General features: G+C 40.4%; 1 pseudogene; it reads left to right on the top strand.

Moving 5' to 3' along the window:
* The first annotated feature begins 1,273 nt into the window (after positions 1-1,273).
* Positions 1,274-3,001, top strand: LOC102270257 (ubiquitin-conjugating enzyme E2 variant 1 pseudogene; annotated as a pseudogene).
* Positions 3,002-21,965: the final 18,964 nt, after the last annotated feature.

A 21,965-nucleotide genomic window follows, 5' to 3' on the forward strand; every position in this document is an offset into this window, starting at 1 on the left:
CAGGTGGCCAAAGTATTGGAGCTTCAGTTTCAGCATCAGTCCTTCCAATGAAAATTCAGGGTTGATTTCCTTTAGAACTGACTAGTTTGATATCCTTGCAGTCCAAGGGACTCCAGAGAGTTCTGTAGCACCACAGTTCAAAAGCATCAATTCTTTGGCACTCAGCCTTCTTTATGGTCCAACTCTCACATTGGTACACGACTACTGGAAAAACCATGGCTTTGACTATATAGAACTTTGTTGCCAAAGTAACGTCTCTGTCTTTTAATATGCTGTCTAGGTTTGTCATAGCTTTTCTTCCAAGGAGCAAAAGTAATTCACCATTTAATAAACAACTCCAAAGAAAGGTCTTTAAGAAGTGAATGAATAAATGTTTAACAGAGAAATTGCAGACAGTAGAACCTCTTTAAAAATGTCAAAGCACTGAGGGTAGTGTGGGTGGCAGATGATTTGAAAATAAATATCATACTAAATATTATAATTTTATATCTAAAAAAATGAAATGGACCCTATTGTTTTATAGTATAGAATACAAAATAAAGCCTGGCAAAAGCTTCCTGGCTAGTGGGGTATATGAAAATGATAGGACATAATTATTAAAGAGAGCAACATTGTTGTAGCTAAGTCATGTCTGACTCTTTTACAACCCCATGGACTGTAGACCACCAGGCTCCTCTGTCCATGGAATTTCCCAGGCAAGAATACTGGAATGGGCTGCCATTTCCTTCTCCAGGGAATCTTCCTGACTAAGGGGTCAAACCTGCATCTCCTACATCGGCAGGCAGATTCTTTACCACTGAGCTGCTAAGGAAGCCCAGAGAGCAATGTTTCCCTTACCAAAAAGCCATATCAAAATTCTGGTGGGGACATTAAATTTGTATGTTTATAATCTAGAGGCATGAGAATTATAAAGGATGAAAACACTATTTTAAAGCATACAGTGTTCTTAATAATAGCATTAAATTTGATGCAGCTTTGAGAGTGCATGATTGCCAACTTATCACCATCCAAATTAACATGAAGTGTTGTATGTCCCTAAGGAAAGGGTTTATATGGGAGGAACCATGGACAAAGCAGTATTCAGGGAACAAGGTTATGCACTGGAAGTGAGGGTTCAGATAAAAAGGTAGACTGGTGCTACCAAGAGCCCACTAAGTAAACTTTCTCAGTATATACATTATACACTGGGTTATGAAATCAACCAAAATTTTTTTTCTTTAACAAAATAATTTACTGGTTTTGGATCACAAAATATAGGGAAGACACAAGGGCGATGCCTGTGACCCCTTGGCTGGAACTTCTCTTCCAGAGACACTTTTTGGGCATTCTCTCACATCCTAACAGCTGCAGAGTATAGTATCCAACCACGTGGGAAGCATGAACAGACTCCCTTTAAGTCATGCCAATCCCTTCCAATAGTCTTCCAGCTCACTTCTGCCAATATTGCAACTGGACTGGTTGAAAACCAACCAAATTTTTTAAATCAATCTTGATGCAACATTTAATTACTGATATGCATTCTAATAGCACCATCTTGTGGAATATAGTTGAAATTCATGCATGTCTTTAGGTGACTGCTCAGTCAGTGGTTCTCAAAGTGTGGTTCGTGGACCCCTGGTGATACTTAAGACATATTCAGGGAGTCCAGCTAATTTCATAATAATACTAATATGTCATTTGCCTTTTTCAATGTGTTGGATTTGTACTGATGCAACTAGTGAGTAAAGCTATGGACACTTTAGCATGAATCATGGCAATGGTCCCAAATTATATTCTTCATTGCTATGCATTTAAGGAAAACCAAAAGCTTTTTCTACTTAAGAGTTTCCTTATGATGAAGTAGCAAGAAAAAATGGGGTGACACTGCTGAAAGACTCAATGTACAGCAATTCAATTTGTACACTTTGCTTTTAAGAAATTCCTCCAAGAACCGAGTGAAATGAAGTCGCTCAGTCATGTCCGACTCTTTGTGACCCCATGGACTGTAGCCTGTCAGATTTCTCCATCCATGGAATTTCCCAGGCAAAATACTGGAGTGGGTTGCCATTTCCTTCTCCAGGGGATCTTCCCGACCCAGGGATCGAACCTGGGTCTCCAGCACTTCAGGCAGACTTTTTACCATCTGAGCTATCAGGGAATCCCTCTAGGAATTGAGGAACCTCTGCAAATAGCAGACATTTGTGAACATTGCAGATAAGAAGCTTGTATTTTAATCTTCCCTCCTCCACCCATTAGCTTCAAGATTCAGGATTTTGAATCTCTGTAAAGGGGCTATATCTAGGAGTTGAAAAGTTGTGAGGATTAAAAGCTGGATATAATGGCCTGTTTAAGTTGACTCTGCTAGTGCCCTCCCTTCCCCCCTGTGCCAAAGTCCCTTGTAATTTTTGACTGTTAGAAAAACCTGAAGAAGGCCAGAAAGAAAGAGGAGATCTCACAGTTAGCTGTGGTCTACAAAATGATGAACATATGACAGAAGATGGAAAGGGATAGTAACTGTTTATGAAAAATGGATATATAGCCTTAAAACAGAACGTGGACCCAAATATCCAGAATCACTCTCTTTTGTAAGATTTGTAACAAAAATAGTATGAATGTAATTAATAGTTCTAATGGAGTGGTGAGTCAAAGAACCACCTTGGTGCTAGCAAATGGCAGAATTCCTTTTGCATCAAAGTGGTCTTGCAAAAGCTTTATTGATGTCAAAGAGCTTAAAGGGGCTTCCCTGGTGGCTCAGATGGTGAAGAATCTGCCTGCAATGCAGGAGACCCAGGTTTGATCCCTGGGTTGGGAAGATCCCCTGGAGAAGGGAATGGCAACCCAGTCCAGTATTCTTGCCTACAGAATTCCATGGACAGAAGAGCCTGGTGGTCTACAGTTCATGGGGTTGCAAAGAATTGGACATGATTGAGTGACTAACACTTTCACTTTTAAGACTTCAATGATGTCTAAATAAAATATAATAATTCCCCAGCCACCTGAAGGATAATGTTACAGCAACTAATCAAAAAGAAAAACCACAGCCTCACTCCTCAGTTATATTTAAACTGTCTTTATTTTCCACAATCATAATTTTTAATGATATGCCTTGTAGACCTCAAAATACTGGAAAGAAAGTTCTCATTCAAAGGCAATTGTGTGTTCTAGTTTCATTCTTTTACACATGGCTGACCAGTTTTCTCAGCACCGCTTGTTGAAAAGACTGTCTTTTCTCTATTATATATATTTTACCTCATTTGTTAAAGATAGCTGTCCATAGGTGTATGGATTTATCTCCAGGCTTTATATATTGTTTCATTGATCTATATTTCTATTTTTGTGCAAGTACCATACTATCTTGATGGCTATACTATAGTATAGACCTGACTTGCCTCTTGAGAAACCTGTATGCAGGTCAAGAAGGAAGAGTTAGAACTGCACATGGAACAACAGACTGGTTCCAAATAGGAAAAGGAGTACATCAAGGCTGTATATTGTCACCCTGCATATTTAACTTCTATGCAGAGTACATCCTGAGAAACTCTGGCCTGGAAGAAGCACAAGCTGGAATCAAGATTGCCGGGAGAAATCTCAATAAGCTCAGATATGCAAATGTCACCACCCTTATGGCAGAAAGTGAAGAGGAACTAAAAAGCCTCTTGATGAAAGTGAAAGAGGCAAGTGAAAAAGTTGGCTTAAAGCTCAATGTTCATAAAACTAAGATCATGGCATCTGGCCCCATTACTTCATCAAAAATAGATGAGGAAACACTGGAAACGGTGTCAGACTTTATACTGGGGGGCTTCAAAATCACTGCAGATGGTGATTGCAGCCATGAAATTAAAAGACACTTACTCCTTGGAAGGAAGGTTATGAGCAACCTAGATAGCATATTAAAAAGCAGAGACATTACTTTGCCAACAAAGGTCCGTCTAGTCAAGGCTATGGTTTTTCCAGTGGTCATGTATGGATGTGAGAGTTGGACTGTGAAGAAAGCTGAGCACTGAAGAATTGGTGCTTTTGAACTGTGGTGTTGGAGAAGACTGTTGAGAGTCCCTTGGACTGCAAGGAGATCCCATCAGTCCATTCTAAAGGAGATCAGTCCCAGGTGTTCATTGGAAGGACTGATGCTAAAGCTGAAAATCCAATACTTTGGCCACTTCATACGAAGAGTTGACTCATTGGAAAAGACTGATGCTGGGAGGACCGGGGCCAGGAGGAGAAGGGGATGACAGAGGATGAGATGCCTGGATGGCATCACCAATTCGATGGACATGAGTATGGGTGAACTCCGGGAGTTGGTGATCGACAGGGAGGCCTGACGTGCTGTGATTCATTGGGTCGCAAAGAGTCAGACACGACTGAGGGACTGAACTGAACTGAACTGAATTGAACTGAGTCTGTATATAGTATAGACTGAAGTCAGGAAAGCTGATTCCTCCTGTGTCATTCTTCTTTCTCAAGATTGCTTTGGTTATTCAGCTATTCAGTATTGTATATTTGTATATCAGTTCAGTTCAGTTCAGTCACTCATTCGTGTCTGACTCTTTGCGACTCCATGAATCGCAGCATGCCAGACCTCCTGTCCATCAACAACTCCCCGAGTTTACCCAAACTCATGCCCGTCGAGTTGGTGATGCCATCCAGCCGTCTCATCCTCTGTCGTCCCCTTCTCCTCCTGCCCCCAATCACTCCCAGCATCATCCAAGACCCTGATGTCAACTCTTCGCATGAGGTGGCCAAAATACTGGAGTTTCAGCTTCAGCATCAGTCCTTCCAATGAACACCCAGGACTGATCTCCTTTAGGATGGACTGGTTGGATCTCCTTGCACTCCAAGGGACTCTCAACAGTCTTCTCCAACACCACAGTTCAAAAGCATCAATTCTTCAGTGCTCAGCTTTCTTCACAATCCAACTCTCACATCCATACATGACCACTGGAAAAACCATAGCCTCGACTAGACGGACCTTTGTTGGCAAAGTAATGTCTCTGCTTTTGAATATGCTATCTAGGTTGCTCATAACCTTCCTTCCAAGGAGTAAGTGTCTTTTAATTTCATGGCTGCAATCACCATCTGCGGTGATTTTGGAGCCAAAAAAAAAAAAAAAAGTCTGACACTTTCCAATGTTTCCCCATCTATTTTTGATGAAGTGATGGGACCAGATGCCATGATCTTAGTTTTCTGAATGTTGAGCTTTAAGCCAACTTTTTCACTTGCCTCTTTCACTTTCATCAAGAGGCTTTTTAGTTCCTCTTCATTTTCTGCCATAAGGGTGGTGTCATCTGACATATCTGAAGTTATGTCATCTGACATATCTGAGGTTATTGATATTTCTCCCAGCAATCTTGATTCCAGCTTGTGCTTCTTCCAGCCCAGAATTTCTCATAATGTAGTCTGCATATAAATTAAATAAGCAGGGTGACAATATACAGTCTTGACATACTCCTTTTCCTATTTGGAACCAGTCTGTTGTCCAATGTCCAGTTCTAACTATTGTTTCCTGACCTGCATACAGGTTTCTCAGGAGGCAGGTCAGGTGGTCTGGTATTTCCATCTCTTTCAAAATTTTCCAGTTTTTTGTGATCCACACAGTCAAAGGCTTTGGCATAATCAATAAAGTAGAAATAGATGTTTTTCTGGAGGTCTCTTGCTTTTGAAATGATCCAGCGGATGTTGGCAATTTGATCTCTGGTTCCTCTGCTGCCGGGGTCCAGCCCCGGTGGATCCAGGGAATTCGAAGCGGGGACGGCGTCGGCGAGGATCAGGAAACAATTGCTTAATTAAACGTTAATTAAGGATATAAAGAGTAATAGAATGAGGATAGCTCAGTGAGGAAATTCAGTGGAGAAAAAGAGGCTGAAATAAGGATAGCTCAGTGAGGAAATTCAGTGGAGAAAAGAGGCTGAATAATTCAGCCAGAAGGTAAGAGAAAGAACGACATGGTGAGACGAAGTTTCGGTGAACAAGGCCCACACTTTATTTTCCAAAGTAGTTTTTATACCTTAAGTTATGCATAGAGGATAATGGGGGAAGGGGTAGAGTCATGCAGTAAGCCAGGCTTTCTTCCTGCAGACTTATCATATGCAAAAGCTTAGGTGATTTGCATCATCTTCTGGCCCGGAGGCCTTTTTCTCTAAAGGTGATTATTCTAAAGTCAGGCGCCAGCCTCCAAAAAGCATTAGATAAAGTTGCATTCCTACAGAGCAAAGGTGTGGTGGGTTATAACAAGAAAAAGAATTAATTCAAGGGTCCCAGGTTACAAACATTAAAGCTACTATTTACACCAATTATATTAATCAATACACTGCCAGGGACACAGCAGGTAAGGGATATGGAGACTTAGCAGCAAACATTGGCCCAACAAGTGAAATCCCTTCACCAATACAATTTCTAATCAATCTTTTAACTGCTCAAAGGAATCTGTATTTAGACAGTTTAGAACATCTCATGCCTCTCACAGTTTGGAGGCTCTGAGCAATCACACATGGGCGGAAAAACCTATTCAGGCAGGCTAGAGGACTTCCAAGGAGTTTGTAGGTTGAAACACTGTCACACCCAGGAATTATTAACTGAGCTGTAAGCCAACTCTTTTTCAGAGAGGTAGTGGGGACAGCCCCTGTAAAGTCAGAGGTGTAGGTGAAAGCACAAAGCAGAAAGTAGGCAGACTCTGGTTTTGGGGGTAGATTGCTCGAGAATTTCCAGGGAGACTCCTGAGGCTTGATCCCGCCTTTGCGTATGCCAAGCCTCCTTCCTCATGACCTTTGCCAGGAGCGGAGCTCGCTCCCCGCACTCTGCCTTTTCTAAAACCAGCTCTAACATCTGGAAGTTCATGGTTCACATATTGCTGAAGCTTGGCTTGGAGAATTTTGAGCATTACTGTACTAGCGAGTGAGATGAGTGTAATTGTGCGGTAGTTTGAGCATTCTTTGACATTGCCTTTCTTTGGGATTGGAATAAAAACTGACCTTTTCCAGTCCTGTGGCCACTGCTGAGTTTTCCAAATTTGCTGGCATATTGAGTGCAGCACAGTATTTGGCTATTCAGTATAGTGTAGGCTGTATGTCGTATAGGCTGAAGTCAGGAAAGTTGATTTCTCCTGTTTCATTCTTCTTTCTCAAGATTGCTTTGGCTATTCAGGGTCTATTGTGTTTCCATACAAATTGAGAAATTATTTGTTCTAGTTCTGTGAAAAATACCATTGGCAGTTTGATAAGGATTGCATTGAATCTATAAATTGCTTTGGGTAGTATAGTCATTTTCACAATATTGATTTTTCCAGTCCTGAACATGGTATATTGCTCCATCTGTGTTGTCTGATTTCTTTCATCTGTGTCATAGTTTTCTGCACACAAGTCTTTTGTCTCTTTAGGTAGGTTTATTCTTAAGCATTTTATTCATTTTGTCACAGTCCTGAGTGGACTTTTTTCCTTAATTTCTCTTTATGATCTTTCATTGTTAGTGTATAGGAATGTAAAGGATTTCTATGTGTTAATTTTATATCCTGTGACTTTACTATATTCATTGATTAGTTCTATTAATTTTCTGGTGGTATCTTTAGGTTTTCTATGTGGAGAATCATGTCATCTGCAAACAGTGAGAGTTTTATGTTGGATTTTGTTTGCTAGAATTTTGTTGAACATTTTTGCATCTATGTTTCTATGTTTGTCAGTGATATTTGGCTTGCAATTTTCTTTCTTTTTTTTGTGTGGCATCTGTGTCTGGTTTTGGTATCAGTGTGATGGTGGCCTCGTAGAATGAGTTTGGGAGCTGTCCTTCCTCCGCAATTTTCTGGAAGAGTTTGAGTAGGATAGGTGTTAGCTCTTCTGTAAATTTTTGGTAGAATTCACCTGTGAAGCCTTCTGGTCCTGGACTTTTGCCTGTTGGAAAATTTTTTATTACAGCTTCAATTTCCGTGCTTGTGATTGGTTGGTTCATATTTCCTATTTCTTCCTGGTTCCATTTTGGAAGGTTACACTTTTCTAACAATTTGTCCATTTCTTCCAAGTTGTCCTTTTTATTGGCATAGAGCTTCTCATAGTAGTCTCTTATGATATTTTGTATTTCTGTGATGTCTGTTGTTACTTCACTTTTTTATTTCTAATTTTATTGATAAGATTCTTCTTTTTTTTTTCTTGAGTCTGGCTAACATTTTGTCAATTTTTTTTTTATCTTCTAAAGAACTAGCTTTTAGTTTTCCTGATCTTTGCTATAGTCTCCTTCATTTCTATTTCATTTATTTCTGTTCTGATCTTTATAATTTCTTTCCTTCTACTAACTTTGGGGATTTTTCTGCTCTTCTTGTTGCTTTATATGTTAGATTAGGTTGTTTATTTGATTTCTCTTAGTTTCTTACGGAGAAGGCAATGGCACCCCACTCCAGTACTCTTGCCTGGAAAATCCCATGGACAGAAGAGCCTGGAAGGCTGCAGTCCATGGGGTCGCTGAGGGTCAGACACAACTGAGCGACTTCACTTTCACTTTTCACTATCATGCATTGAAGAAGGAAATAGCAACCCACTCCAGTGTTCTTGCCTGGAGACTCCCAGGGACAGGGGAGCCTGGTGGGCTGCCATCTACGGGGTCACACAGAGTTGGACACGACTGAAGCAACTTAGCATAGCATAGCATAGTTTCTTAAGGTAGGCTTGTATTGGTATGAACTATCCTCTTTAGGATTGCTTTTATTGCATCGCATAGGCTTTGAGTTGCTGTGTTTTCATTGTAATTTGTTTCCAGGCATACTTTGATTTCCTTTTTTACTTCTTCAGTGATCTGTTTGTTGTTCAGAAGCATGTTGTTTACCCTTCATGTATTTGTGTTTTTTATAGGTTTTTTCCTGTAGTTGATCTGTAATCTTACAGCATTGTGATCAGAAAAGCTGCTTGAAATTATTTCAATTTTTTAAAATTTACCCAGGCTTGATTTGTACCATAAAATATGATATATTCTGGAGAATGTTCTGTGTGCATGAGAAAAAGGTGAAACCCTTTGTTTTTGAATGAAATTCTCTGTAGAGATCAATTAGGTCCAGCTGGCTCAATGTATCATTAAAGCTTGAGTTTCCTTATTAATTTTCTCTCTGTATGATCTGTTCATTTGTTTGAGTGGGGTATTAAAGTCTCCCATTATTATTGTATTACTGTTGATTTCCCCTTCAATAGTTGTTAGCATTTGCCTTATGTATTGAGGTGCTCCTATGTTGGGTGCCTATATATTACTTATTTTGTCTTCTTCTTAGATTGATTGATCATTATGTAGTGTCCTTCTTTGTCTCTTATAACATTCTGTGTTTAAAGTCTCTTTTATCTGATATGAGTATCACTATCCCCCTTTCTTTTGGCTTCAGTTTGCATGAAATATCTTTTTCCAGCCCCTCACTTTCAGTCTGTATGTGTCCCTAGGTTTTAAGTGGGTCTCGTGTAGACAACATATATAGGAATCTTGCTTCTATATCCATTCAACCAGTCTCTTTCTATTGGTTGGAGCATTTAACCCATTTACATTTATGGTAATCATTGAAAAGCACGATCCACTTACCATTTACTTTATTGTTTTGGGTTTGTTTTTATTTACCATCTGTTGAAGAGCTGGTTTGGTGGTGTTGAATTCTCTAAGCTTTAGCTTATCTGTAAAGCATGTGATTTCTCCTTCAAATCTGAATGAAATCCTTGATGGGTAGAGTATTCTTGATTGAAGGCTTTTCCCTTTCATCACTTTAAGTATATCCTACCATTCCCTTCTGCCCTGCCGAGTTTCTGTTGAAAGACCAGCTGTTATCCTTATAGGGATCCCCTTGTACGTTATTTGTTGTTTTCCCCTTGCTGCCTTTCATATTTGTTCTTTGTGTTTAATTTGTGTTAGTTGATTAATATGTGTCTTGGTGTGTTTCTCTTTGGGTTTATCCTCTATGGGATTCTCAGACCTTCATGGACTTGAGTGGCTGTTTCCTTCCATGTTTTAGGGAAGTTTTTGACTATTATCTCCTCAAATATTTTATCATGCCCTTTCCTTTTGTCTTCTTCTGGTGTACCTATGACTAGAGTGTTAAGGTGCTTAACATTTTCCCAGAGGTCTCATTTCTTTTTGTTTATTCTGCTTTGTTTCAGTTAATTCCACCATTCTATCTTCTGGCTCACATATCCTTTCTTCTGCCTCAGTTACTCTACAGTTGGTTCCCTCCAGAGTGGTTTTAGTCTCAATTACTGTGTTCGTCATTGCTGATTGACTATTCTTTATATCTTCTCAGTCTTTGTTATGCATTTCTTGCATTCCCTCAGTCCATGCCTCCAATCTATTTATTCAAGCCTCCATTTTGTTTTCAAGCTTTTGGATTATCTTTACTATTAGTATTCTGAATTCTTATTCAGGTAGACTCCCTATCTCCTCCTCTTTTGTTTGGTCTGGTGGGTTTTTACTATATTCCATCACCTGCTGGATATTTCTCTGTATTTTCATTTTGTTTAGTTTGTCGTGTTTGAGGTCCCCTTTCTGCAAGCTGGAGTGAACTCTAGTTCCTCTCAGTTGTGGAGTCTGCTCTCTCTGGGTGGTGTTGGACTAGTGCTTTGTGGAGGTTTCCTGGTTGGAGGGACTTGTGCATGTGTCCTGGTGGATGGAGCTGAATCTTGTCTTCCTGGAGGGCAGTGCAGTGTCCAGTAGTGAGTTCTCAGTTGTCTACCACCTTACTTGCCTCTTGAGAAACCTGTACACAGGTCAGGAAGCAACAGATAGAACTGGACATGGAACAACAGACTGGTTCCAAATAGGAAAAGGAGTAGGCCAAGGCTGTATATTGTCACCCTGCTTATTTAACTTATATGCGGAGTACACCATGAGAAACGCTGGTCTGGAGGAAATACAAGCTGGAATCAAGATTGCCAGGAGAAATATCAATAACTTCAGATATGCAGATGACATCACCCTTATGGCATGAAGTGAAGAAGAACTAAAGAGCCTCTTGACGAAAGTGAAAGAGGAAAGTGAAAAAGTTGGCTTAAAGCTAAACATTCAGAAAACTAAGATCATAGCACCTGGTCCCATCATTTCATCAAAAATAGATGGGGAAACTGTGGCTGACTTTATTTTTTGGGGCTCCAAAATCACTGCAGATGGTGACTGCAGACATAAAATTAAAAGACGCTTACTCCTTGGAAGGAAAGTTATGAGCAACCTAGACAGCATATTAAAAAACAGAGACGTTACTTTGTCAACAAAGGTCCATCTAGTCAAGGCTATGGTTTTTCCAGTAGTCACGTATGGATGTGAAAGATGCACTATAGAGAAAGCTGAGCACAGAAGAATTGATGTTTTTAAACTGTGGTACTAGAGAAGACTGTTGAGAGTCCCTTGGACTGCAAGGAGATCCAACCAGTCCATCCTAAAGGAGATCAGTCCTGGGTTTTCATCAGAAGGACTGATGTTGAAGCTGAAGCTCCAATACTTTGGCCACCTAATGTAAAGAGCTGACTCATTTGAAAAGACCCTGATGCTGGAAAAGATTGAAGGCAGGAGGAGAAGGGGACAACAGAGGATAAGATGGTTGGATGGCATCACTGAATCAATGGACATGAGTTTGGGTGAGCTCCAGGTGTTGGTGATGGACAGGGAGGCCTGGTGTGCTGTAGTTCATGGGGTCACAAAGATTCGGACACGACTGAGCAGCTGAGCTGAACTGACCTGAACTGATGGGTTTGATATGTCTTTGGGCAGCCGGTCATATTGTGAAGTGTTGTGTTCCTGTTTTGTTGGAAGATTGGAGTGAAATGTCCTGCACTGAAACTTGCTGGTTCTTGAGTTGAGCTCAGTCTCAGTGTAGGTATGGAGGCTTTTGGGTGGGCTCTCCTCTTTTAATGTTCCCTGGTGTCAGGAGTTCTCTGATCATCCAATGTCTTGAAGTTGAGTCTCCTGACTCTGGGTTTCAGTCCCAATCTCTTACAGTAGCAACAAAACTCAAGCCATACAACAAAGAAGACAAATTCCCTAGGTTTATGATGAAGCAACTCTCCACAGCCAGGAATACCCAAAGAGATTCCCAGAGTTATATAGAGAACAAAAGACAGAGAAAGGAGAAATGGGTGACAAGGAGAAAAAGGAGAGTAAAAAGAGAGCAATCAAGTTAATAATCAAATCACTAAGTGAAAAATGGATATTGAAAACCAAAAACTAAAATAAAAATTAGATTCCCCAAAATACAATAAAAAACAAAATATTGAACACAAAAACTAAAAAATATGCAATTTATTTAGAAAATAAGGTGTTTTTTTCAAGAAAGGAAAAAGTAGGCTATAAAAATAGAAACAGTTCTATGAAGACCTACAAGACCTTCTAGAACTAACACCCAACAAAGATGTCCTTTTAATTATAGGGGAATGAAATGAAAAATCTGGAAGTCAGAGGATTAGATGGTTGGATGGTGTCACCAACTCGATGGACATAAGTCTGAGCAAGCTCCGGGAGTTGGTGATAGACAGGGAAGCCTGGCATGCTGCAGTCCCTGGAGTCACAAAGAGTTGGACACGACTGAGTGACTGAACTGAACTCAACCGGAAAATAGAAAAGTAATAAAAACCTTGTTAGGACAGTATTAGGGGAAAACGAGAAAAAAGTCGGGGGAAGAAAGGAAATAAAGATTTTAAAAAATCAGAATAAATACTTTGCAACTCTAAAAACTAATAAAATGAAAATTAAAACTAATAATAAAATTTTAAAATATTATAGGAGGTGGGAAGTATATACACAGTGGTTTTGAGGAATGTTCATGTGATTCCTCCATTTTCCTGCTCCTGTCAAATTGCCCACTGAGAAAGTCCTCCAATATATCTAGGAAGGTCTTTGGAACTGTTGTGATCAGAGTGGTTGGTTTAGTTCAGTCTCAGATCTTCTGTTGTTCTGACTTGTACTTGCTCTCAAATTCTACAGTTTCCCCTAAAGTGCACAGTCTCAGTTTAACGGCAGGATTTTAATCTCCTGCACCTGCCACTTCTAAAGTGGTTCATCCTTTGCTTTCGTCACACTTCTGCATTTTTTTTTTTTTTTTTGGAGGGGAGTTGCCTCTGCTTGCAAATCTGTCTTGTGTCTGATCTCTGCCCTGACATGAGGGGGGCAAAAGTGGGCACTTATTCAGGCTCACTTGCTCAACTGTGCTGTGGAGAGGGAAGGACACTGCAAACATCACTGGTGTGTGTGTCAGGATCACTCATTGCAGCTAGACCACACAGGGGTCACCACAGCCCAAGGTGGGCATGCACCTCCCATTAGACTCTTGACAGAGCCAAGTCATTCGGGCTCCCAGCTGAGCTGTAAGGGCACAGTCCCAGGAGGGACATGTGCTTCCCCAGGGGAGCTGGTATCAGGCTGTGACACTCCTGGAAGATCCAAGTGTCCAGGATCTCAGGAAGACATGAATAGTAACTGGAAGCCTCACAGCTTTATGGCAGATGCAGTCTCTGGAGTCAAGATTGTAGAGGCCCCTTGCCTTCCACCTCTGGCAGTTGTACACCTGCTTCTCTGCCTCTGGAACCATAGACAGCAGCAGGCTCACCCGGCTTTGGTATTTGCTAAGGCGCAGTCTTTTGTTCTGTGAGCACACTAGGAGTTAGAGTGCAGTGTTAGAGGTTTCCTGAGGGAGTGATCTTTTGTTTCTCATGGTTCCAGGGTTTCCCCCTTTCCTGTCTGTGCTGTATCACATTAGCCCCCTCAGAGAGTCTTCAAGGCATTCAACCCCAGCCCTTTCCCTGAGGACTGACCCATGCAGCCCGCACCTCCATAGCCATCCCTATATGTTTTCACTTATAATTGATGTCTAGAAACACAGAACTCATTTTAACAGAGTACATTGATAGTTACCAGGATATAGAGGTGGAACAAATAGGGAAATATTTTTCAAAGAGTACAAACTTTCAGCTATAAGATGAATGAATTTCAAGTTACTAATGTACATGTTGACTATAGTTGACAATATTGTATTGTACACTTGAAAGTTACTATGAGAATATATCTTAAATGTACTTAGCATAATAAAAAATGGTAATTATACAAGGTGATGGATGAGTTAACTATATTGTAGTTAACATTTTACAATACTTACATGTATCAAGTCATCACACTGTACACCTTAAACTTACACAATATTACATATCAGTTATATCTCAATAAACCTGGAAAAATTGATGACATTAATATCAACAAATTACAGACTTCATCTTGTTTCCCAATAGAACCAATAAAAAGTAATAAAAAAAAATGGCTAACACCACCTTATAAGAACACTGAAAACAGCAGAATGTTTACAGCAACCAAGCATATGGCCAATCAAGAAAAAGCCACAATCAAAATCATAGGAAATTTTGTAGCACTTTTGTTTGCCCTTGCCTACTACCTCATCTTCACAGCAAAGTCTTCATCTGGAGGAGGTGGTAGCCCAGTTCCCAATTTTTCACCTCAACCTAAGAGGAACATAGCAGACCCAATCTGCAATATTCTACGCTGGCTAAGTGATGTGCAAATGACAGTTTTGTTTGCCTACCTGAAATATCAGGCAAGGGAAAGAGTAGTATTATTCAAATCTCAGGTAGCCAGAGCAGCACAGACTTCTTGCAAGCAATCAGCCTTTCATGTCCACAGATTCTACATCCACAAATTAACCAGTCGTAAATTGAAAATAGTCACAAAAATTCCAAAAAGCAAAGCTTGAAGTTGTCACATGTAGGCAAATATTTGCATAGCATTTACATTATATCTATAACTATTTACAGAGTATTTACATTGTATTAACTATTACAGTAATCTAGAGATGATTTAAGTTTAGAAAACAATTGCATACATTATATGCAAATAATATGCTATTTTATATAAGAAATTTGAGCATCCACAGGTTTTGCTATCTATGGGTGTCCTGAAACCAAATCCTCACAGAGACTGAAGGAGGAATTTACTGCATAAAGACTAAGATACTTAGATACCTGGGACAAGAGTTGATGAGTTGTACTACTATGTTATATATAAAAAGGTATCCATCCAATTCCTCCATGAAATCGTAGAGAGCTGGGTTGAGTTACATGTAATATTCTAACCTATTGGAAGTTTTTTCTCTTCTGCCTTAGATTTTAGGCTGGGCGAACTAGTGGTTATTGCCGAGGAAAGCTGCAGAGATCACCGCAGATGTCAGGGAAAAGACATTATGGGTGTAGACATAAAATAGATCATCACAGGCCCCAAGGTACATTTGGGGTAAGTCTTCAGCAAATTATAGGAATATAAAAGTGCCTGTGTATAATGGAAAATGGGAAAAACCACAAAGAGGACAAAGCAGAACACATGTTCCAAAAAGACTTTAGAGGATTTTAGCTTTTTCCTCAGGCTGATTACAAAACTCAGAACCAAGGATGAGTCAATTAATGAAGAACTTCCTTAACCCCCTGCCAGCATGCAAACACTAGGGGAGATGGCTGTGTTTTTAAAAGTTGAATTTTCAGCAGTAATGACAACAAAACCTATAAAAAATCTTTTTTATAAAATTATGAGGTGGATGAAACTGGAGCCTATTATACAGAGTGAAGTAAGCCAGAAAAAAAAAAAAAAAACTCCAATACAGTATACCAACACATATATATGGAATTTAGAAAGATGGTAACGATAGCCCTGTATGCAAGACAGCAAAAGAGACACAGATGTATAGAACAGTCTTTTGGACTTTGTGGGGGCGGGGATGATTTGGGAGAATGGCATTGAAACATATATAATATCATATAATAAACGAATCACCAGTCCAGGTTCCATGCAGGATACAGGATGCTTGGGGCTGGTGCATTGGGATGACCCAGAGGGATGGTATGGGGAGGGAGGTGGAAGAGGGTTCAAATGGGGAACACGTGTACACCCGTTGCGGATTCATGTTGATGTATGGCAAAACCAATAAAATATTGTAAAGTAATTAGCCTCCAATTAAAATAAATAATTTTTTTCAGAGATAAACAATTTTTTCATTTTATTTGTAATAATATACAAGAATATAGTGTGCAAAATTTAGGGGCAACATCATGAAGAAGTGTAATGAACTGAAATCAATTTTATAGCTGTGATTCCTAACCAGAAACACCACTTGGTAAGTAACATGAAAAGCCATGATTGTAGCTCAGAGCAAAAGCAGCTCTATTGCCATTGTGTTTGCTCTCGTTGTAGACAGTTGGAGGAAAGTAAAGTGCAAGTGTTGCACTGCTTAAATGCAAAGTCCGCCCCCACCATAGATACGATGACAAAAACGATATTAAGATACGTGGCTGAGGAGATATAGGACACAAAGTTAAAAATACAATGGTGTCAACTGTTAACAGCACCATTACAGTGACAATATCCCAATGCTATTAACTATTTATTAAGTTAGTTAATAAAATAAATAATTTTTAAATTAAAAATTAAAAAAAAACAAAATTAACAATAAAACACACCCATTTAAAAGAAGAAACTAAAGTGAAGCAACCACAACTAAAAAAAACACAGGATTATCACTTATTAGACAAACTTTAAAGTATCAGATTAGTTCAGTCACTCAGTCATGCCCAACTCTTTGCAACCCCATGATTCGAAGCATGCCAGGCCTCCCTGTCCATCACCAACTCCCAGAGTTCACCCAAACTCATGTCTATCGAGTCCGTGATGCCATCTGGCCATCTCATCCTCTTTTGTCCCCTTCTCCTCCTGCCCCTTATCCCTGCCAGCATCAGCACATCCTTCCCTCCCAGCACTTTGCCAATGAGTCAACTCTTCCCATGAGGTGGCCAAAGTACTGGAGTTTCAGCTTCAGCATCAGTCCTTCCCATGAACACCCAGGACTTATCTCCTTTAGGATGGACTGGTTGGATCTCCTTGCACTCCAAGGGACTCTCAACAGTCTTCTCCAACACCACAGTCCAAAAGCATCAATTCTTCAGCACTCAGCTTTCTTCACAGTCCAACTCTCACATCCATACATGACCACTGGAAAAACCATAGCCTTGACTAGACGGACCTTTGTTGGCAAAGTAATGTCTCTGCTTTTTAATATGCTGTCTAGGTTGCTCATAACTTTCCTTCCAAGGAGTAAGTGTCTTTTAATTTCATGGCTGCAATCACCATCTGCAGTGATTTGGGAGCCCAAAAAAATAAAGTTTGACACTTTCCACTGTTTCCCCATCTATTTTTGATGAAGTGATGGGACCAGATGCCATGATCTTCATTTTCTAAATGTTGAGCTTTAAGCCACCTTTTTCACTCGCCTCTTTCACTTTCATCAAGAGGCTTTTTAGTTCCTCTTCACTTTCTGCCATAAGGGTGGTGTCATCTGCATATCTGAGGTTATTAAGATTTCTCCCGGCAATCTTGATTCCAGATCATGCTTCTTCCAGCCCAGAGTTTCTCATGATGTACTCTGCATAGAAGTTAAATAAGCAGGGTGACAATATACAGCCTTGACATACTCCTTTTCCTATTTGGAACCAGTCTGTTGTTCCATGTCCAGTTCTAACTGTTGCTTCCTCACCTGCATACAGGTTTCTCAAGAGGCAGGTCAGATGGTCTGGTATTTCCATCTCTTTCAGAATTTTCCACAGTTTATTGTGATCCACACAGTCAAAGGCTTTGGCATAGTCAATAAAGCAGAAATAGGTGTTTTTCTGGAACTCTCTTGCTTTTTCCATTATCCAGAAGATGTTGGCAATTTGATCTCTGGTTCCTCTGCCTTTTCTAAAACCAGCTTGAACATCTGGAAGTTCATGATTCACGTATTGTTGAAGCCTGGCTTGGAGAATTTTGAGCATTACTTTGCTAGCATGTGAGATGAGTGCAATGTGTTTTGGTCTTAACATTCTTTGGCATTGCCTTTCTTTGGGATTGGAATGAAAACTGACCTTTTCCAGTCCTGTGGCCACTGCTGAGTTTTCCAAATTTGCTGGCATATTGAGTGCAGCACTTTCACAGCATCATCTTTCAGGATTTGAAATAGCTCAGCTGGAATTCCATCACCTCCACTAGCTTTGTTCATAGTGATGCTTTCTAAGGCCCACTTGACTTCCCATTCTAGGAAGTCTGGCTCTAGGTGAGTGATCACACCATCATTTGAAGTATACTTTATACTGAAAACTATCTTGATAGCTCAAATAGATAAAACACAAAGGACTAAAGGAAATTTGAAAAACTGTATACAAACAAAAAAAAAAAATCAATGAAGATATAGATAAAAATGAGGCAAAAAAAAAAAGAAATGTTGGAGCTAAAACTGTAATAACTAAATTTAGAATTTTACTAGAGAGGTTAAATAGATTTGAGCAAGCAAAACAAAGAAAGAATCAATAAACTCATTAATAATATAAACATTTGAAATTATTTGATTTAGAGGACAGAAAAGAAAAAGTGACCAGAGCCTGAGGTATTTGTGCAAACAATTAAGGAGACTAATACGTGTTTTATAAGACTCTGAGAAAAAGGTGAACAGAAAGAGGAAGACCAATTATTTGAGGAAATAATAAAAAAAAAATTCTCAAATTTGAGAAAAGCCATGAATCTAGAACCCCAGGAAACTTTACAAACTCTAAGTAAAATAAACACAAAGTAACACAGCAAGACATCATCATCAAACTTTCAAAAACAAGAGGAAGACGAGGACTTTCAAGATGGCAGAGGAGTAAGAGGACGAAATCACCCTCCTCCTCACAAATCATCTGCATGTGAAACAGTTCCTATAGAACACCTTCTGAATGCTGGCAGGAGAATCCAGACTGCCAAAAAGGCAAGTCAATCTCCTCCGAATGAGGTAGGACAAAAGATATAAGAAAATAAAGAGACAAAGGATTTCAGGGCAGGGACCTGCGCCTCAGGGAGGGAGCCATGAAGGAGGAAAATTTTCTTCACACTCGGAATCCCCCTCTCAGGTGTGGACTGGAGGAGCTTCGGAACCTCCGATGGAAATGCAGCAACAGGTGCTCAGAAGGTGAAATGGAAGGATCATTGCCAACCAATACTTTCCAGCCGAGACACTCTTTGCAGCCTGCAGTGGTGAGTGGGGGCTGGGTGCTTAGGCTCAGGCTTTGGAGATCAGACCCCAGGGAGAGGACCAGGGTTAGCTGACATGAAAATACTCTGTGGGGCCTAGTACAACACTGCTGAGGGAGCTCAGAGAAAAGCATGGGCTCACCAGAGAGGCAAGAGACCATTGCCACTTGGACCCTCAAATTCTGTGCTCCTTTAGGACCTCACATTCGCCAGTGCCATAAATGGAATGAGCTGTAGCTGTGGACTGTAACTCCCAAGGAAGATACACCCAAGCCAGCACGAGTGCCAGAGATGGGACTACTGGTGAGTGTAGTTTGTGGTCCCAGAAAGCGGGAATGTGGGCCACTTGACTACCACCATGGTGGGCATTGGTACCAGAGCTGAAGGACAGGAGGACACTGCAGTCCCAAGCCCCGGGGTCACAGCTGTCACCAAGTTGTGAGTGGGTACATGTCACTGCCCACACCTTCTTGGGACCTTGTGCAGTTTAGCTCTGCCCAGGGACCCACGACCTGGGGAAGCACACCACCCAACTCAAACTGTAGCAACTTCCTGCAGGACTTAGCTAGTGTGGGCACTCCCACATCACCCAAATGTGTCTGCCATACCCTTTCATCTCCATAACCTAACTAAGCAAGTGAGCCCTAATAAGCTGCTACTTTCACCTCCTCTTGTCTAGACTGGAGGGCACCCTACAGACAGAGGTGGGATAAAACCAAAGTTGAGCACCAGGCATTGTGTGACCAAAGAAGTGGAAAGGAATTGAGTCCTGCAGCAGCAGATACAATGGATTAAATCCCGACAATTAGCCTGAGACACTGCACTATGGGGCAACTGTGGGCTTTGAAAGAAAGTGCAAGCTGGAATAAGGCCAGATTTGAGTTTCAGCCTCCCCATAGTGTCCACGCAGCTTCAGAGACCTTCCTAGAAATATTGGAGGACTTCATGAGTAATCAGATTGGCTGGTGCAGTGTGGCAAGGACAATGAAGGACACAGGAGGGAATTTCTTCTTACTACCAAATTCTTATATATATATATATAGTCGTTTTTCTTTTATGTATTGTCATATTGTTATTTTTTATTATTCCTTTGTTTTGTATTTTTAACTTACTTTTTCATTTTTAAAAGATTTTATTTTTCAATAAACATTTTATTCTACTTTTTCTTTTTACAATACTCTTTAGTTAAATTCCATTTTTTCCATATTTTTTATTGCGTATTTTTGCTAGAAGAAAGGCTATGACCACTCTAGACAGCATATTAAATTGGCATTACATGGCCAGCAAAGGTCCATCTAGTCAAAGCTATGGCTTTTCCAGTAGTCATGTATGGATGTGAGAGTTGGATCGTAAAGAAAGCTGAGTGCCAAAGAATTGATGCTTTTGAAGTGTGGTGTTGGAGAAGACTCTTGAGACTCCCTTGGACTGCAAGGAGATCCAACCAGTCCATCCTAAAGGAAATCAGTCCTGAATATTCATTGCAAGGACTGATGTTGAAACTGCAATACTTTGGCCACCTGATGCAAAGAGCTGACTCACTGGAAAAGACCCTGATGCTGGGAAAGATTGAAGGCAAGAGGAAAAGGGGACAACAGAGGATAAGGTGGTTGGATGGCATCACCAACTTGATGGACATGAGTTTGAGCAAGCTCTGGGAGTTGGTGAAGGACAGGGAAGCCTGGCATACTGCAGTCCATGGGGTCACAAAGAGTCAGACACGACTGAGCGACTGAACTCTCCAGTCATTTTTAGTATTCATTTTCTTTTTTTTTTTTAATTTTATTTTATTTTTAAACTTTACATAATTGTATTAGTTTTGCCAAATATCAAAATGAATCCATCACAGGTATACGTGTGCTCCCCATCCTGAATCCTCCTCCCTCCTCCCTCCCCATACCATCCCTCTGGGTCGTCCCAGTGCACCAACCCCAAGCATCCAGTATCGTGCATTGAACCTGGACTGGCATCTCGTTTCATACATGATATTTTACATGTTTCAATGCCATTCTCCCAAATCTTCCCACCCTCTCCCTCTCCCACAGAGTCCATGAGACTGTTCCATACATCAGTGTCTCTTTTGCTGTCTCGTACACAGGGTTATTGTTATCATCTTTCTAAATTCCATATATATGCATTAGTATACTGTATTGGTGTTTTTCCTTCTGGCTTACTTCACTCTGTATAATAGGCTCCAGTTTCATCCACCTCATTAGAACTGATTCAAATGAATTCTTTTTAATGGCTGAGTAATACTCCATTGTGTATGGGTTTATTTATTGGCTTGATTCCTCTCTTCATTTATGCTTCCTATTTTTATTCATTTTTTTCTCTTTTCTCTTTGTGAGTGTGTGAGTTTCTCTGGGTGTTCTTATCTGTGGAATATTTGTTTCTAACATTTGTCTTGGGGTTTTGTCTGTCCATTCTTTCATCGTTTGTGTGCTTTTTTGACTTCCTTTTTTATTCTTTCCTCTATTTCTTTTCTTCTTTTTCTCTTCTGTGCTGTGTAGCTTGAGGAGTCTTGGTGCTACGGTTCAGCACTAAGTGCTACAAGTGCTGAACCTCTGAGGTGGGAGACCCAAGATAAGAACATTGGACCACCAGAGAACTGTAGACCCGATGGAACATTAATTGGCAAGAACTCTCCCAAAGGCCACCATCTCAACACTGACTAGAGTCCACTCAAAGGGCAGCAAACTCCAGTGCCAGACATCTCACATCAAACCATCAGCAAAACAAGAACACAAACCTGACAATTAGCAGACAGCAAAGCCATACCAAGCCCACAGATGCCCCAAAACGTACTACTGGATTTGACACTAACCTTCAGAAAAACAAGACTCAACTCCACCAACCAGAACACAGGCACCAGTTCTCCCAACCAGGAAACCTTCACAAGGCACTGGTCCATCCCCACACACTAGGGGGCTGAATTAACAAATAAAAGGAACTATGACCTTGTAACCTGC

The sequence above is a fragment of the Bos mutus genome, unplaced genomic scaffold (assembly GCF_027580195.1).
Source record: "Bos mutus isolate GX-2022 unplaced genomic scaffold, NWIPB_WYAK_1.1 CTG257, whole genome shotgun sequence".
NCBI classification, from domain to species: domain Eukaryota; kingdom Metazoa; phylum Chordata; class Mammalia; order Artiodactyla; family Bovidae; genus Bos; species Bos mutus.